The sequence below is a fragment of the Mirounga leonina genome, unplaced genomic scaffold (genome assembly GCF_011800145.1).
Source record: "Mirounga leonina isolate KUSES-001 unplaced genomic scaffold, KU_Mleo_1.0 Mir_150, whole genome shotgun sequence".
Taxonomy (NCBI): Eukaryota; Metazoa; Chordata; class Mammalia; order Carnivora; family Phocidae; genus Mirounga; species Mirounga leonina.
In genome coordinates, this window is record NW_023270374.1 from 13,440,529 (window position 1) to 13,457,548 (window position 17,020).

At 38.7% G+C, this 17,020-nt stretch overlaps 1 long non-coding RNA gene across 1 annotated transcript in view; it reads left to right on the top strand.

Annotated features, from left to right (window-relative positions):
* The first annotated feature begins 2,850 nt into the window (after positions 1-2,850).
* The window catches only part of LOC118011234, a 35,472-nt gene continuing 21,302 nt past the window's right edge, over positions 2,851-17,020 (top strand). The window contains exon 1 of the long non-coding RNA XR_004679430.1: positions 2,851-3,188. This is a non-coding gene — a long non-coding RNA (uncharacterized LOC118011234). The remainder of the gene's footprint in view (positions 3,189-17,020) is intronic.

Genomic DNA, 17,020 nt, shown 5'->3' on the forward strand with positions numbered 1-17,020 from the left:
AAAAAAAAAAAAAAGCTTTGAAGGGGGTATAGAATTTGAAGATGTCATAGTATGGCTTAAATGGGTTGAGAGAAAGATTTAGGGTTGGCTGAAATTCAGGTGGGTAAGACGAAAGGCAGAAACTCATACTAATTTGGAAGATGTTAGAAGTTAGAAAAGGAATCTGTTGGCTAAAATCAAAATTGATTTTGCTAGAGATCAGAATCTAATTCTTATTAGAACTATAAGGAAATGGCTGTGCTCTTTTCTGGAATTTTTATGGCTCCAGTTCTCATATTTAGGTCCTTAATCCATTTTGAGTTTATTTTTGTGTTTGGTGTAGGAAAGTGGTCCAGTTTCATTCTTTTGCATGCAGCTGTCCAGTTTCCCCAGCACCATTTGTTGAAAACTCAAAGGGTATGAGAATACTAATTCAAAAGGATATATACATCCCTATGTTTATTGCAGCATTATTTATAATAGTCAAACTATGGATGCAGCCCAAGTCTCTGTGGATAGATGGAGATATCTATCTATCTATCTATCTATCTATCTATCTATCTATCTACTCACAACTTCCATGATTTATATAGTGGAATATTACTCAGCCATGAAAGAGAATGAAATCTTGCCATTTGCAACAACATTGATGGATCTAGAGAGTATAATGCTAAGTGAAATAAGTAAGTCAGAGAAAGATAAATACCATATAATTTCACTCATATGTAGAATTTAAGAAACAAAATAAATGAGCAAAGGTGAACAAAAAGAGACAAACCAAGAGACTCTTAACTACAGAGGACAAATAGATGGTTACTAAAAGGAAGGTGAGTGGGGGAGGGAATGGGTGAAATATGTGAAGGGGATTAAGAGTATAGTTATCATGATGATAAGACTGAGTAATGTATAGAATTGTTGAATTGTTATAGAATTGTTGAATTGTTGAATCACTATATTTTACACCTGAAACTAATATAACACGGCATCTTAATGACACTGGAATTTAAAAAAAAACAAAAAACTCTAAGGAAATGGAGGTACAAATTTTGTGTCAGAACTGAAGTAGTTGAACTTCTATTATCAACTTTACATTTCAAGAGTTTCCCTACTTTAATTCTAATTTCTGCTTGTAATGGCATTTTTGACTGCTTTACAACGGAAATGGCAGATAGATTTAATCTCAGCTATTCATTCTATTTGATTGTTAATAGTGAGTGGCTGCTTAGATCACTTGCTAAGAAGGATTCAGAGGCATTTGAGGCTCAGCTAGGTTGGTATGAGATCTGAGCTTGATTATCAATGTCTGCTATGGACAAGGAAGGGAGGAAGCTGTGACACACATGCCTTGCATTTTCTGTCTTGGCTGTGGGATCCTGGGTAAGACGCTGATGACACAGTGAGAACTGTGGCTACTGAAGTTTGTTCTGAGATACAAGAGAAAATAGTTCAGTACTTTAGTGCCAGAATAAGAGATAGCATTGGGGAACAAGTTCTGGGCAGATAGCCACTACCTGTTGTCTTACCCAAGTCCTGAGGGAAAAAAGAGGATGGTATTACTAATAATATATTTACACATCTTGGGAGTTTACAAGCATATTTATATTCATTATTTCATTTGATCCTCACAAGGGGCCAGTTATCAATACTGGTATTCGCATATTACAAATAAGGACATTGAGGTTTAGAGAGGGAACATTGGACAGTACACCTCTTTATAAGAGGTGAAAAAGTAGAATGACTTCTTGAGGCTCTGACCATGTTTAGTCGTGTTCATTTCCTGTTTATTCACCACAGTATAGGTAGCATGTGTTCTGGAGCTTGATTTCTCATCTTCAAATCCTGCTCCCCTTTCCTTCATTTAAACACATTTTCTGATTATCAAGATAACACATATATACTGGGGAAAACAGGCAAGATGTGGGAAACTGCTGAAAAGAGATTTTTAAATACCCTTCATTTTATAATATATACATTTTTACCTGAATAGGTGAGCTCACATTTGGGTGAGCTGTCGACTGGGAATCAGTCATGGTAATGAGGGAAAATATTTTCAAACAGAATATCTGAGGCATGAACCCAGAGGGTTGAAAATGCCAGATCTCCGTTGATTCCTGTGAAATTGCCTTTTCTCAGATCTAAAAGCCAAGAGAATTGCCATAATTTTATGCATCTAAGACTACTTTTTGTTGGTGACCCAGTAACGCTCCTTTACATGGTACAGCTAATTTAAAATTTAAGCTGATTATAAAGCCAGACAGTCTTCCCCTCTTTAAGTCCAGAGTATTTTGCAGAGATCCTGGAGGATTTCTCTGATGCTAACTTGGTTATCCCATCCCACCCATGTACTCAACTTGGCTGAACCTGGAGTTTAATTTACTCATCAGGTAAAATGTGAAGCCTATTAAATTATTGAGCTTTCATATTCAAAAGCCTTGCCTGTTACCATTTTAACAGGTTCACATGTGTTTTGCAGGCCAGTGTTTTATATGAGGAAACAGATAATTCTTCTGCTATCATATATCATTGAATCTAAGACATCAATTGTAAGTTTCACCACTTTTTTATAGGCCATTAAGAAAATGCTGCCAAATAATTTTAAAAGACCGTCAATTTTAAGATGCATCCCAATTTCAGAGATGTTAAAATATGAAAAATGAGCATCTTAGAACTAATAAAATGTGTAATGTATTTTATACTTTGTGAAGAAATTCTTTGGGTACATTTGATCCTTTGAAGCTTGTACAGATTTTTCTTCAGCTTTACACCCTGTGGACAGCCTTCAGTTATGAATTATCTTATTTAGAATGGACCCGTGGCTATGAGGGCACATAATGAACCTTTATCATTATCAGTTCATAAGTGAGAAACCCTGGGAATGATCTCCTGGCACAAGAACAAAACACAGCCAGCAGCTAAAAATAGAATTATGTTCTTCACTCCCTTTTGTGATTCTCAGTCATTGGGTGTCACATGGAGATAAACAAGTTGCATGACCCACCCCTCCAGCCCCCAAGACACATGTAAAATGGACAGAAAATAAGCCTTGTTGAATGTATCTAGAGGGATAAGCTATTGGGAGTAATTTCTTTCTTGTCTATGCTGCCAGGGAGAAGAAGATATGAACGGAACTCCCCCTCCCTACTTTACATGACTGTGACGGTTTGTTTTATGCGTGTACCTGATGGGGCTAAGGGATGCCCAGGTAGCAGGTAAACAAGATTTCTGGGTGTGTTTGTGAGAGTGTTTTCAGAAGAGCCAATTCTTCATGATAAGTCTCTTTCTACAGATCTCTATAAACTCTCTTGGTTCTGTTTCTCTGGAGAACCTTGACTGAAACATCACTCCAGAGTAGAGAAGATATCACAACACTTGGAGTATAGCATCTTTGTGTATCGGGAGACAAGATGAAGAAAACCTCCCCATGGGCCTTGGTTTGGAAGATTAGGCTTATCCTGGAATTATGTTGATGTTTCTGGGAGTAAAAGGGTTACACATTGAGAGGCTGTGTTGTGTTGCAATAAATATGCACAACTGTTTATATCTGTGCCCATGCCCTTTGGAATATGACTATACATCTTGTTTCCACCTCTTGAATCTGGCCTGGTTCTGTGACTTGCTTTGACTAATAGAATGTGAAGGAAGTGACAGTGGGCTTATTCTGAGCCTAGACCTCAAGAGGACTTACACACTGCTACTTGTTCTATTGGTGTCCCTATTGTGGTCATGTGATAAACTTGGGATAGCCTGTTGAAGGATGAGAGGACATATTCCATGTGGAGGAAACATGAATCATTTCAGTTGTCCCAGCTGAGACCCCAGGGATGAGACAGGGTACACCCAGGATTAGCAAGCCTCCTACCTGACCTGCAGCTGACCTCAGATACATGAAGGAACACAGCAAGAACAGAAGATCCCCCAGCTGAGTTCAGTTCAGCTTGCTAACCCATAGACTCCTACACTAATAATTGGTTATTGTTTTAAGATACTTGAGTTGTCCTTATGACTCATTATGTTGCAGTAGCAGGATTGAAAAGAGGGGAACCTGATGAAGAGAAGATAGGGAGTGTCCCTCCATCTGGGAGTATTGGCAAAGGCTTGGGAGTTACTACTGGGGATAGTTGTGGTGGTCCTGGGAGCTCCTGACACACTACTGCCTATTGGGTTCTGATGGGATGGAAGGAGCACAGCTGGAGGCTGTTCCCCAAAAACCCATCCTTAGGAGAAGCGAAGAGGGCCCCTTGCAGCTGATTAGATGAGCAAGATGATCTGTGCAAATACCTGGCACCTGCAGTCTTCTTCATAGATCTACTCTTGGGCTACCGGAGATGTTCTGCCCAGACATACTGGGAAGCAGAAGTGCCTGGGAGGTTGTGTCCCTGGGGGTCACCAGTAGCCAATGACTGGTGAATATGAAAGCCCAGCTCCTTTGTTTGAAGGAGAGATTAACTCAGAGGGGTCATTTACAGTGGGAGCTCCCCCAGATACCTGAAATCACCCCCTTATATGGTCTTGTCCCCTTCTCTGTCCTGTTTTCCCATTTCTTACCAGTTTCTCCAAGGCCAGGTCCTTAATAAACAACTTACCTTGTCTCAGAGAACTTTGCTTCCAGAGAACTCAACCTAAGATAGATGATTTGGGGGAGAACAAGAGAAATTGGTGTATGAATTACTTTATGCATGTGGCCCTATATACTGGGCATCCATTTATTCCTAGTTAGCTACAAATAATAGAATTGTACTTATTATTCAAAGCACTTATTACCTGGGAAGTGAGTAGATGGGTAAAGCAACTCTTGGTGCAGTGGGAAAATAGTTTCTGCTCACTTTCTAAGCTCATTCAATATATATTTAAAACATAGCGTATATCTTTCACTTTTTTTTTCAATTCCCAATGCATACTATTTTTAAGCTGTTCTTTGCTTTAGACTTTATTTAATTTTTATGTCAAGAACTGTGGGAAGTTCTGTAGGAAGATACCAAATTTATGATGTAAAGATTGCCAATATTAATGATAATATTAAACCTAAAAACATTATTAAACTCATACAGCCTTAGGTCACAATATTCAGAGCAGCAACAATGAACATGAAAATTAGACCGAAAAGGAGGAAATTACATTATTTTTCGGGAGCAGAGAGGAGCTGGGGCTGACTTCTGCTAAAACAGTCCCAATTAACTCTCCCCATTTAAATACATCTAGCGAATTCTTAAGAACATTACCCTATAAATAAGATGTTTAAATTAGAGCTCATGAAAAGCGAGAAGATAATGGATTTGAGAAACAGATTTAATCACAGCCTCTATGCCTCCTCCACATCTCCCTCAGTATTTCATATGTCAAAGATATGAGGAGGAAAAAACAGAGTTAAGGTCAAGATTTTATTTCAGATTAAAATAAACTAGCTCCTGTAAATGTTGATTCAAACCAAGATAAGGCTCGGTGTTTATATGGTGCCACTGTCAAAAATTGCCATTATCTTATTGTTCTTACGTTAGACACAATGCTTGGTTTATAGCCTCATTTGGTGCTGGTTTGTTTTTGAGCTGATATAAATTTCATATCTCTATGCTTCCCTCCCTACTGAAGAGATGAGGATAAACTTTGTTTTATTCTTGGAAACCTAAAGAATTAATTAAGCAAATACTTCTAGTATTATTCTTCGAGGTGGTAGATAAGGAATTCAGGTAACTGTGGCTCTCCATTGAGTGAAGTCTGCCAAATCATGTGTAAGCATCACTGCCTATCTGTTACAGTACTTTTTGTTTAATTAGAAAACAAATGTATTCCTCAGCTCTTGCCCTCTAGTCAGGACTATGTGAAGTTCTGAAGGAGTAGAGAAGTATTTTAAGCCTTATCCCTCTCCTAAGTGAGCTTACAATTTAGTGAATAACAATGAAAAGATACCACATTGTGGATTCTGGGATAATGTGAATAACAAAAACCATAAAGGGATGGAATACTAAGGTTTATCTTCTGTGCACACTGTGATCGGTAGTAGTGGCCTGGAGTGCTGTGTTAAGTAGGATTCAGAGGTAGTATCTGGTAACTCAGCTTGAGTTACCCTTTTGACTTGCAATGTGTGCTGTGGACAGGAGGAAGTGGTGGCTGGTATGCAAACCTGGGCTGGAAATGGCACTAAATCTGGGCCTTGAAGGATGTGTTGGCTTTAGATGAGAAAAGAAGAGCGTTACAAGTGAAGGACAGTAGCAAGGATGAAAAATGAACTTACCTGTGTGTGGCTCAGTAAAAGGACCAATTTGAGCAGAGCAGAGAGTGAGAGAGTGAGTGAGCGAGAGGACTGTTTTTAAAGAGAAATTAGATAATAGAGGGTCTTGAAAACCAGAAGAAAGAGTTTAGATGTGATATGGTGGGAACTAAAGAGTCCTTGAAAGTTTTACAAATGGGAAGAGAGGCAACCAAAATGTGGCTTAGGGAAGGTGTATCTGGTGATAGTGTGAAGAAGACAAAAATGTAATGGATTTGAAAGCTGAAAGGACCAGCTTGAAAAAATAACCAGCCAAAGGAGTCAAAAGATGTGTCTGAGAGATTTTGAGGGCCACATGAAAAGGTTTGGTGGCTTCCTTTCTACAGAAATGGAAGAACCAGCTCTGAACACATATCAAAGCAGCATAGGAGAACCTACATCTAGTGGGAGATTCAGGTATCAAAACAATCCTCCAAATCATGGATTTTTTTTTCCCTTTTGGCAGTACTCCCGATTCAAGATTTCATATTCAGAGAGAGAAAAGAAACCAATGAATTTACCTTTGGATGCATGATAGTACAGCAGCCTCAGATCATGTTCTCTGACCAGCGGCACCAGTACCACTTGGCAGTTTGTGAGAAATGCAGATTCTCTGGCCCCTTCCCAAACCTGTGAATCAGACTCTGGGGGTGGAGCCTCGTAATCTGTTTTAACAACCTCCTCCAGGTGCATCTGATGCATGCTCGGGTTTAGGAACCACCGCTGTACCAAAGTGCTTCTAAAATTCTAGTGTGCGTCAGAATCACCCGGAGGGCTTGTTAAGGGCAGACTCATGGGCTGCATGGTGGAGGTTCTGACTCAGCTGCTCTGCTGTGTGCTGTCGATGCGTGTGCCTCTCAAGCCCCCAGGGGCTACTGGGGCTGCTGGTCTGGGCTCCAAACTTGGAGGGGTAAGGCTGGCAAGGCCACTGAAGCCTCTTAATGGTGACCTTGATTTGCTGAATGACTCTTTTTCTGCAAAACAGTGAACTTGTTCTCTCTCTTGTTTAAGATGTTCATACATTAAATCTTAGCCATTTGGTGGTGATGGTAGGGGGTGGTAAGAAGGAAGAAAAGCCTCTACTCTGTAACTCAGGTAGATGTAGACTCGTGATCCTTTAGAAATGAGTGTAATTCAAGAAAAGGACTTCTATAAAAGCAGGGGAAGCAACAATTGAAATGAGAAGGGAAAATTTATGTTCTCATAGGATCTCAGTTTTCTTTATTAGCTGTGTGTTGGAGAAGGAAGCCAGGACTGAGGAGAGTGGGAGATCTCTGTTGAGCATTAATGGATGGAGAATGTGAAGCTCTCCAGGTGCCTTCTTCCTGCAAATACATAAGGAAGAATACGGGTATTGATGTGTACTGGGTCCAATGAAGTGATTCTGCTTTTAACTCAATTATTTCTTAAACAGTCATGTGAGCCCTGTGGGAACGTGTGAATTTAATGGGTTAGGAATCAGTCTTAGAAAAAATTTGTAACTTGCCCAAATTCAGGAAGCTAATAAGAGAACATCGTGAGGACTCCAGCTACTTCTGCAGGACCCAGAACACTTGTTCCTTCTAATAGGACACTCTAAACTGCAAATGAGGGTCCGTCCAAGCCAACCTAAACTCTTCTAAATCTACTGTGCTCCTAAGAATATTACTCTTTGCCTTGTACTCAAAATAGTAACCCAGGGATCAAAGTGAATTCCTTCTTATTGGAGAGCCTTCTGATTCTAGCTCCTACAGGGGACAGAAGCACAATGGAAATACCAAGGTTGCAATAGTAAAGGTGAAAAATTAAAGCTCACTCCAGCCTCAGTGTCCTCAGCTGTAAAATAGGAATGATAATATCTCACAGAGTATGTCTGGGACATAAGAAAAATGCATTAAACAATGGGTATTTTTTATTATTGAGGTATATTTGACATAACACATATTATCTTCAGGTGTACAAATGATTCAATATTTGTATGCATCCTGAAATGATCACCACAAGAAGTCTAGTTAACATCCATACATGATTACAAGGTTTTTTTCTTATGATGAGAAATTTTAAGATCTTTCAGCAACTTTCAGATATGCAATATAGTATTACTAATTATAGTCGCCATGCTATACATTATGTCCCCGTGACTTATTTATTTATAACTGGAAGTTTGTGCCTTTTGACCACTTTCACCCATTTTCCCATCCCTATCCCCCACCTCTGGCAACCACCAATCTGTTCTCTGTGTCTATGAGCTTGGTTACTTTGTGTTTTGTTTTAGATTCCACATATAAATGAGATCATACTGTATTTATCTTTCTCTGCCGGACTTACTTCACTTAAGATAATGACCTCAAGGTTCATCTGTGTTGTCACAAAGGGCAAGATTTAACAGTGGGTATTATTGTCCTTATGTTTATTTGTTATGGTAATGAATAGGTTGTTTAGTTGAAAGATCTAGGCATAAAAACATAAAGAAATATATGATATAAAAAACATAAGAAATATTATATAGAATTAGGGAAAAATTTGGTGAATGTAGGAGACAGAATGATGCCCCCCCACACCAAGGATAGGTCTACCTTGGAATGTATGAATGTTTCCTTGTTTGAAACAAGGATCTTTGCAGATGTGATTAAATCAAGGACCTTGAGATCATCCTGTATTATCTGGATGAACCCCAAATCTGGTGAAATGTGTCCTTTAAAAGACACACAGAGGAGAAGACAGACACAGTGGAGAAGGTCACATGAAGTCAGAGGCTGAAATTAGAGTGATGTGGCCACAAGCCAAGGAAGCCAAGGATTCCCAGGAGCCACACAAAGCGGAAGAGACAGGAAGGATTCTTCTCTAGAGCCTTCAGAGGAACTATGGCTTTGTCAACACTTTGATTTTGAACTTCAGGTCTCCAGAAGTACGAGAGAATAAATTTCTGTTATCTTAAGCCACCTAGTTTGTGATCATTTGTTACATCAGCTGCAGGAAACAAATACAGCGAGTGAAAGGGATTGAGAGCATTTTGTTTCCTTCCTATAGAATTAGGAGCTGGTGCCCAGACAACTCTTTAAAGTAGGCAGAACTTGTCTTTGGCATATTTCCATCTTCCTAGGTGTTGTGGTGGTAATGTGGATGAAATTTCTTTTCTACTCTCTCCAGACCTCCTTTTTTCTACCAGCACCTATATTCGAGACTTCTGTTAAATATTTTTCTTCTACATCAAGAATCACTTTGTTATTTCCCAGTCTTTTAAGTAGAAGAAAATGCCTGCACATGTCAGTAGTAATGCATGCCACACCTACACCTCTGCCTTAGTTTGGTTCCCTAGAAGCAGAGGCTGAGATGGGGAATTTTGCCCAAGTGATTTATTATCTCAGGACATAATAAATGATCTCAGAAGAAAGGAAAGGGAGAAGTAGAACAGGGCAGGAGAAAGTAAGCAAAAGATGTGGGTTTATGTGAATTTTAACTTTGGCCTGACTCCACCCAGCATAAATGACGCTAATTTTTTTTTAATTAATAGACTTTATTTCTCAGAGTAGCTTTTAGTGCACAGCAAAATTGAGCAGAGAGTACAGAGAGTTCCCATATAATCCCTATCCTCAAACACGTAGAACCTCCCCCACTACTGGCATCCTGGAACACAGTGGTACTTTTGTTAAAACTGATGAACCTACATTGACATATCATTATCACACAAAGTCCATAGATTAAATTACAGTTCACTCTCAGTGTTGTACATTCTATGGATTTTGACAAATATATAATGACAGGTATCCACCATTGTATCATACAAAATAGATTTGCTGCCCTAGAAATCATCTGTGATCTACTTATTCATCTCGCCCTCCCTCTGAACCCTTGACAACCACTTTTTTTTTTTTTTACACTGTTTCTGCAGTTTTGCCTTTTCCAGAATGCCACATAGTTGAAATAATATATTAGGTAGTCTTTTAAGATTGGTTTCTTTTACTTAGTAATATGCATTTAGATTCTCTCCATATCTTTTAATGGCTTGATAGCTTATTTCTTTTTAGTGCTGAATAATATTCCATTGCCTAGCTGTACAGTTTGTTTATCCATTCACCTACTGAAGTACATCTTGGTTGCTTCCAAGTTTGAGCAATTGTGAATGAAGATGCTATAAATATCCATGTGCAGGTTTTTGTGTAAACATAACTTTTCAAGCCATTTGGGTAAATATCAAGGAGTGTGATTGCATGATCACATGGTAAGAGTTTATTTTTGTAAGAAACTACTAACCTGTCTTCCAAAGTGGCTGTACCATTTTTGTACTGTCACCAGCAATGAATGAGGGTTCCTGTTGCTCTACATCCTTACCAGCATTTGGTATTGTCAGCCTTTGGGATTTTCACCATTCTAATAGATGTGTAGTGGTATCTCATTATGGTTTTATTTATTTATTTATTTTTAAGATTTTATTTATTTATTTGAGAGAGAGAGACATGACATGAGTGGGAGGGGCAAAGGGAAAGGGAGAAAGAATCTCAAGTAGACACCACACTCAGTGTGGAGCCTGACGTGGGGCTCAATCCCAGGACCCTGAGATCATGACCTGAGCTGAAACCAAGAGTTGGATGCTTAACTGACTGTGACACCCAAGTGCCCCTCATTATGGTTTTAATTTGTAATCCACTAATGACATATGATGAATGTCTTTTCATATACTTCTCATCTGTATATCTTCTTTGGTGAACTGCCTGTTCAGGTCTTTTGCCCATTTAAAAAAAATTTTTATTGTTACGTTAATCACCATACATTACATCATTTGCTTTTGATATAATGCTCCATGATTAATTGTTTGTGCATAACACCCAGTGTTCCATGCAGAACGTGCCCTCTTTAATACGCATCACCAGGCTAACCCATCCTGCCACCCCCCTCCCCTATAGAACCCTCAGTTTGTTTTTCAGAGTCCATCGTCTCTCATGGTTTCTCTACCCCTCCGATTTCCCCCCCTTCATTCTTCCCCTCCTGCTATCTTCTTCTTTTTTTTTTTTTTCTTAACATATATTGCATTATTTGTTTCAGAGGTACAGATCTGTGATTCAATAGTCTTACACAATTCACAGCATGCACCATAGCACATACCCTCCCCAATGTCTATCACCCAGTCACCCCATCCCTCCCACCTCCCCCTTCCAGCAAGCCTCAGTTTGTTTCCTGAGATTAAGAATTCCTCATATCAGTGAGGTCATATGACACATGTCTTTCTCTGATTGACTTATTTCACTCAGCATAACACCCTCCAGTTCCATCCACGTCGTTGCAAATGGCAAGATCTCATTCCTTTTGATGGCTGCATAATATTCCATAGTATATATATACCACTTCTTCTTTATCCATTCATCTGTCAATGGACATCTTGGCTCTTTCCACAGTTTGGCTGTTGTGGACATTGCTGCTATAAACATCGGGGTGCACATACCCCTTCGGATCCCTACATTTGTATCTTTGGGGTAAATACCCAGTAGTGCAATTGCTGGGTCGTAGGGTAGCTCTAATTTTCAACTTTTTGAGGAACCTCCATACTGTTTTCCAGAGTGGTTGCACCAGTTTGCATTCCCACCAACAGTGGAGGAGGGTTCCCCTTTCTCCACATCCCCGCCAACATCTGTCATTTCCTGACTTGTTAATTTTAGCCATTCTGACTGGTCTGAGGTGGTATCTCATTGAGGTTTTGATTTGGATTACCCTGATGCTGAGTGATGTTGGGCAATTTTTCATGTGTCTGTTGGCCATTTGGATGTCTTCTTTGGAAAGATGTCTGTTCATGTCTTCTGCCCATTTCTTGATTGGATCATTTGTTCTTTGGGTGTGGAGCTTAAGAAGTTCTTTATAGATTTTGGATACTAGCCCTTTATCTGATATGTCATTTGCAAATATCTTCTCCCATTCTGTCGGTTGTCTTTTGGTTTTGTTGACTGTTTCTTTTGCTGTGCAAAAGCTTTTTATCTTGATGAAGTCCCAATAGTTCATTTTTGCCCTTGCTTCCCTTGCCTTTGGCGATGTTTCCAGGAAGAAGTTGCTGTGGCTGAGGTTGAAGAGGTTGCTGCCTGTGTTCTCCTTTAGGATTTTGAGGGACTCCTGTCTCACATTGAAGTCTTTCAACCATTTGGAGTCTATTTTTGTGTGTGGTGTAAGGAAATGGTCCAGTTTCCTTCTTCTGCATGTGGCTATCCAATTTTCCCAACACCATTTCTTGAAGAGACTGTCTTTGTTCCATTGGACATTCTTTCCTGCTTTGTCAAAGATGAGTTGACCATAGAGTTGAGGGTCCATTTCTGGGCTCTCTATTCTGTTCCATTGATCTATGTGTCTGTTTTTGTGCCAGTACCATATTGTCTTGATGATGACAGCTTTGTAATAGAGCTGGAAGTCAGCACTTGTGATGCTGCCGGCTTTGCTTTTCTTTTTCAACATTCCTCTGGCTATTCGGGGTCTTTTCTGGTTCCATACAATTTTTAGGATTATTTGTTGCATTTCTTTGAAAAAAGTGGATGGTATTTTGATGGGGATTGCATTGAATGTGTAGATTGCTCTAGGTAGCATTGACATCTTCACAATATTTGTTCTTCCAATCCATGAGCATGGAATGTTTTTCCATTTCTTTGTGTCTCCCTCATTTCTTTCATGAGTATTTTATAGTTTTCTGAGTACAGATCCTATGCCTCTTTGGTTACATTTATTCCTAGGTATCTTACGGTTTTGGGTCCAATTGTAAATGGGATCAACTCCTTAATTTCTCTTTCTACTGTCTTGTTGTTTGTATATAGGAATGCCACTGATTTCTGTGCATTGATTTTCTATCCTGCCCCTTGACTGAATTCCTGTATGAGTTCTAGCAGTTTTGGGGTGGGGTCTTTTGGGTTTTCCACATAAAGTATCATATCATCTGCAAAGAGTGAGAGTTTGATTTCTTTGCCGATTTGGATGCCTTTGATTTCTTTTTGTTGTCTGATTGCTGTGGCTAGGACTTCCAATACTATGTTGAATAGCAGTGGTGATAGTGGACATTCCTGCCACATTACTGACCTTAGGGGAAAAGCTCTCAGTTTTTCCCCAGTGAGAATGATATTTGCTGTAGGTTTTTCATAGATGGCTTTTAAGATATTGAGGTATGTACCCTCTATCCCTATACTCTGAAGAGTTTTGATCAAGAAAGGATGCTGTACTTTGTCAAATGCTTTTTCTGCATCTATTGAGAGGATCATATGATTCTTGTTCTTTCTTTTGTTAATGTATTGCATCAGGTTGATTGATTTGCAGATGTTGAACCAACCTTGCAGCCCAGGGATAAATCCCACTTGGTCGTGGTGAGTAATCCTTTTAATGTACTGTTGGATCCTATTGGCTCGTATTTTGGTGAGAATTTTTGCATCCATGTTCATCAAGGATATTGGTCTGTAATTCTCCTTTTTGATGGAGTCTTTGTCTGGTTTTGGGATCAAGGTAATGGTGGCCTCATAAAATGAGTTTGGAAGTTTTCCTTCCATTTTTATTTTTTGGAACAGTTTCAGAAGAATAGGTGTTGATTCTTCTTTAAATGTTTGGTAGAATTCCCCTGGGAAGCCATCTGGCCCTGGGCTTTTGTTTATTGGAAGATTTCTGATGACTGCTTCAATTTCCTTAGTGTTTATAGGTCTGTTCATGTTTTCTATTTCTTCCTGGTTCAGTTTTGGTAGTTGATACATCTCTAGGAATGCATCCATTTCTTCCAGGTTATCTAATTTGCTGGCATAGAGTTGCTCATAATATGTTCTTATAATTGGTTGTATTTCTTTAGTGTTGGTTGTGGTCTCTCCTCTTTCATTCATGATTTTGTTGATTTGGGTCATATCTCTTTTCTTTTTGATAAGTCTGGCCAGGGGTTTATCAATCTTGTTAATTCTTTCAAAGAACCAGCTCCTAGTTTCATTGATCTTTTGGTTTCTGCTGTTCTTTTGGTTTCTATTTCATTGATTTCTGCTCTGATCTTTAGGATTTCTCTTCTCCTGCTGGGTTTAGGCTTTATTTGCTGTTCTTTCTCCAGCTGCTTTAGGTGGAGGGTTAGGTTGTATATTTGAGACCTTTCTTGTTTCTTGAGAAAGGCTTGTATTGCTATATACTTTCCTCTTAGGACTGCCTTTGCTGAATCCCAAAGATTTTGAACAGTTGTGTTTTCATTTTCATTGTTTTCCATGAATTTTTTAAAATTCTTCTTTAATTTCCTGGTTGACCCATTCATTTTTTAGTAGGATGCTCTTTAGCCTCCACATATTTGAGTTCGTTCTAACTTTCCTCTTGTGACTGAGTTCTAGTTTAAAGCATTGTGGTCTGAAAATACGCAGGGAATGATCCCAATCTTTTGGTACTGGTTGATACCTGATTTGTGACCTAGGATGTGATCTATTCTGGAGAATGTTTCATGGGCACTAGAAAAGAATGTGTATTCCTTTGCTTTGGGATGGAATGTTCTGAATATGTCTGTGGAGTCCATTTGGTCCAGTGTGTCATTTAAAGTCTTTATTTCCTTGTTGATCTTTTGCTTAGATGATCTGTCCATTTCAGTGAGGGGGGTGTTAAAGTCCCCCACTATTATTGTATTGTTGTCGATGTGTTTCTTTGCTTTTGTTATTAATTGGCTTATCTAATTGGCTGCTCCCATGTTAGGGGCATAGATATTTACAATTATTAGATCTTCTGGTTGGATAGACCCTTTAAGTAGGATGTAGTGTCCTTCCTCATCTCTTATTACAGTCTTTGGTTTAAAATCTAATTTGTCTGATATAAGGATTGCCACCCCAGCTTTCTTTTGGTGTCCATTAGCATGGTAAATGGTTTTCCACCCCCTCACTTTCAATCTGGTGGTGTCTTTGGGTCTAAAATGAGTCTCTTGCAGACAGCATATAGATGGGTCTTGTTTTTTAATCCAATCTGATAGCCTGTGTCTTTTGATTGGGGCATTGAGCCCATTTACATTCAGGGTAACTATTGAAAGATAGGAATTTAGCCATTGCATTGCCTGTAAGGTGACTGTTACTGCATATTGTCTGTGTTCCTTTCTGGTCTATGTTGCCGTTAGGATCTCTCTTTGCTTAGAGGACCCCTTTCATTATTGCTTGTAGGGCTGGTTTTGTGTTTGCAAATTCCTTTAGTTTTTGTTTGTCCTGGAAGCTTTTTATCTCTCCTTCAATTTTCAATGACAGCCTAGCTGGATAGAGTATTCTTGGCTGCATATTTTTCTCGTTTAGTGCTCTGAATATATCCTGCCAGTCCTTTCTGGCCTGCCAGGTCTCTGTGGATAGGTCTGTTGCCAATCTAATGTTTCTACCATTGTATGTTACAGATCTCTTCTCCTGAGCTGCTTTCAGGATTTTCTCTTTGTCTCTGAGGCTCATAAGTTTTACTATTAGATGTCATGTTGTTGACCTATTTTTATTGATTTTGAGAGGGCTTCTCTGTGCTTCCTGGATTTTCATGCCTGTTTCCTTCCCCAAATTAGGGAAGTTCTCTGCTATAATTTGCTCCAATATACCTTCTGCCACTCTCTCTTTTTCTTCTTTTTCTGGGATCCCAATTATTCTAATTTTGTTTCGTCTTATGGTATCGCTTATCTCTCGAATTCTGCCCTCGTGATCCAGTAGTTGTTTATCTCTCTTTTTCTCAGCTTCTTTATTTTCCATCATTTGGTTTTCTATATCACTGATTCTCTCTTCTGCCTCATTTATCCTAGCAGTTAGCACCCCCATTTTTGATTGCACCTCATTAATAGCCTTTTTAATTTCAACTTAGTTAGATTTTAGTTCTTTCATTTCTCCAGGAAGGGTTTCTCTAATAACTTCCATATTTTTTTCAAGCCCAGCTAGTATCTTTAAAATCATGATTCTGAACTCTAGGTCTGACATCGTACTAATGTCCGTATTGAGTAGTTCCCTGGCAGTTGGTACTGCCTCTTGTTCTTTTTGTTGAGGTGATTTTTTTCCATCTTGTTATTTTGTCCAGAGGAGAATAAATGAATGAGAGAACAAAATGCTAACAGGGTAGGAACGTCCCCAGAAAATATATTCTAAACAAATCAGAAAAGACCTGAAGCCAGGGGAAAAGAAAGGGAAAGAAAAAAAAAGAAAAGAAAAAGATAAAAACAAAAACAGAACAACAACAACAACAAAACAGAATATGATCAAATATGATCAGGCTGGTGCACAGATCAGTGCCACAGACTAGATTTGGGGTGTATTTTGGTCTGTTAGAAGAAAGTGCCTCCCAAATTTTAAAGAAAGAAAAACTTATATATGTACAAATATAAGGGTTGATATGGTGAAGGGATGGAATATGACTGTAAAGATGAACATTATAAAAATTTTTATAAAAGGAATTGATAAGAAGTTGTTTGAAAAAAGAAAGAAGAGGATTTAAAAAAAGAAAAAAAGGGGAGAGAATGTGATTAGGCAGGAGACTAGAACAATGCCATACACTAGAGATTTAGGGTATATTTTGATCTGTTAGAAGAAACTATCTCAAAATTTTAAAGAGAGAAGAACTTATATATATATGCCAAAAATATGGGTAACTACTATGAAGGGATAGAATATGACTCTAAAAATGCAAAATAAAAATGTTTTTTAAAGAAGGATTGATAAGATGTTGGCTGAAAAAGGGCAAAAGAAAAATTCAAAAAGAAAAAAAGACAGTTAAAAAAAATTAACTTTGAAAGACCACAGAATCATGGTAAAAAAGCCATGGATTCTATGTGCAGTATTCTCCTAGCGCTGGAGTTCTGCCATTCTCATTGATGGGTAAACTTGGTCTTGGCTGGCTGTTCTT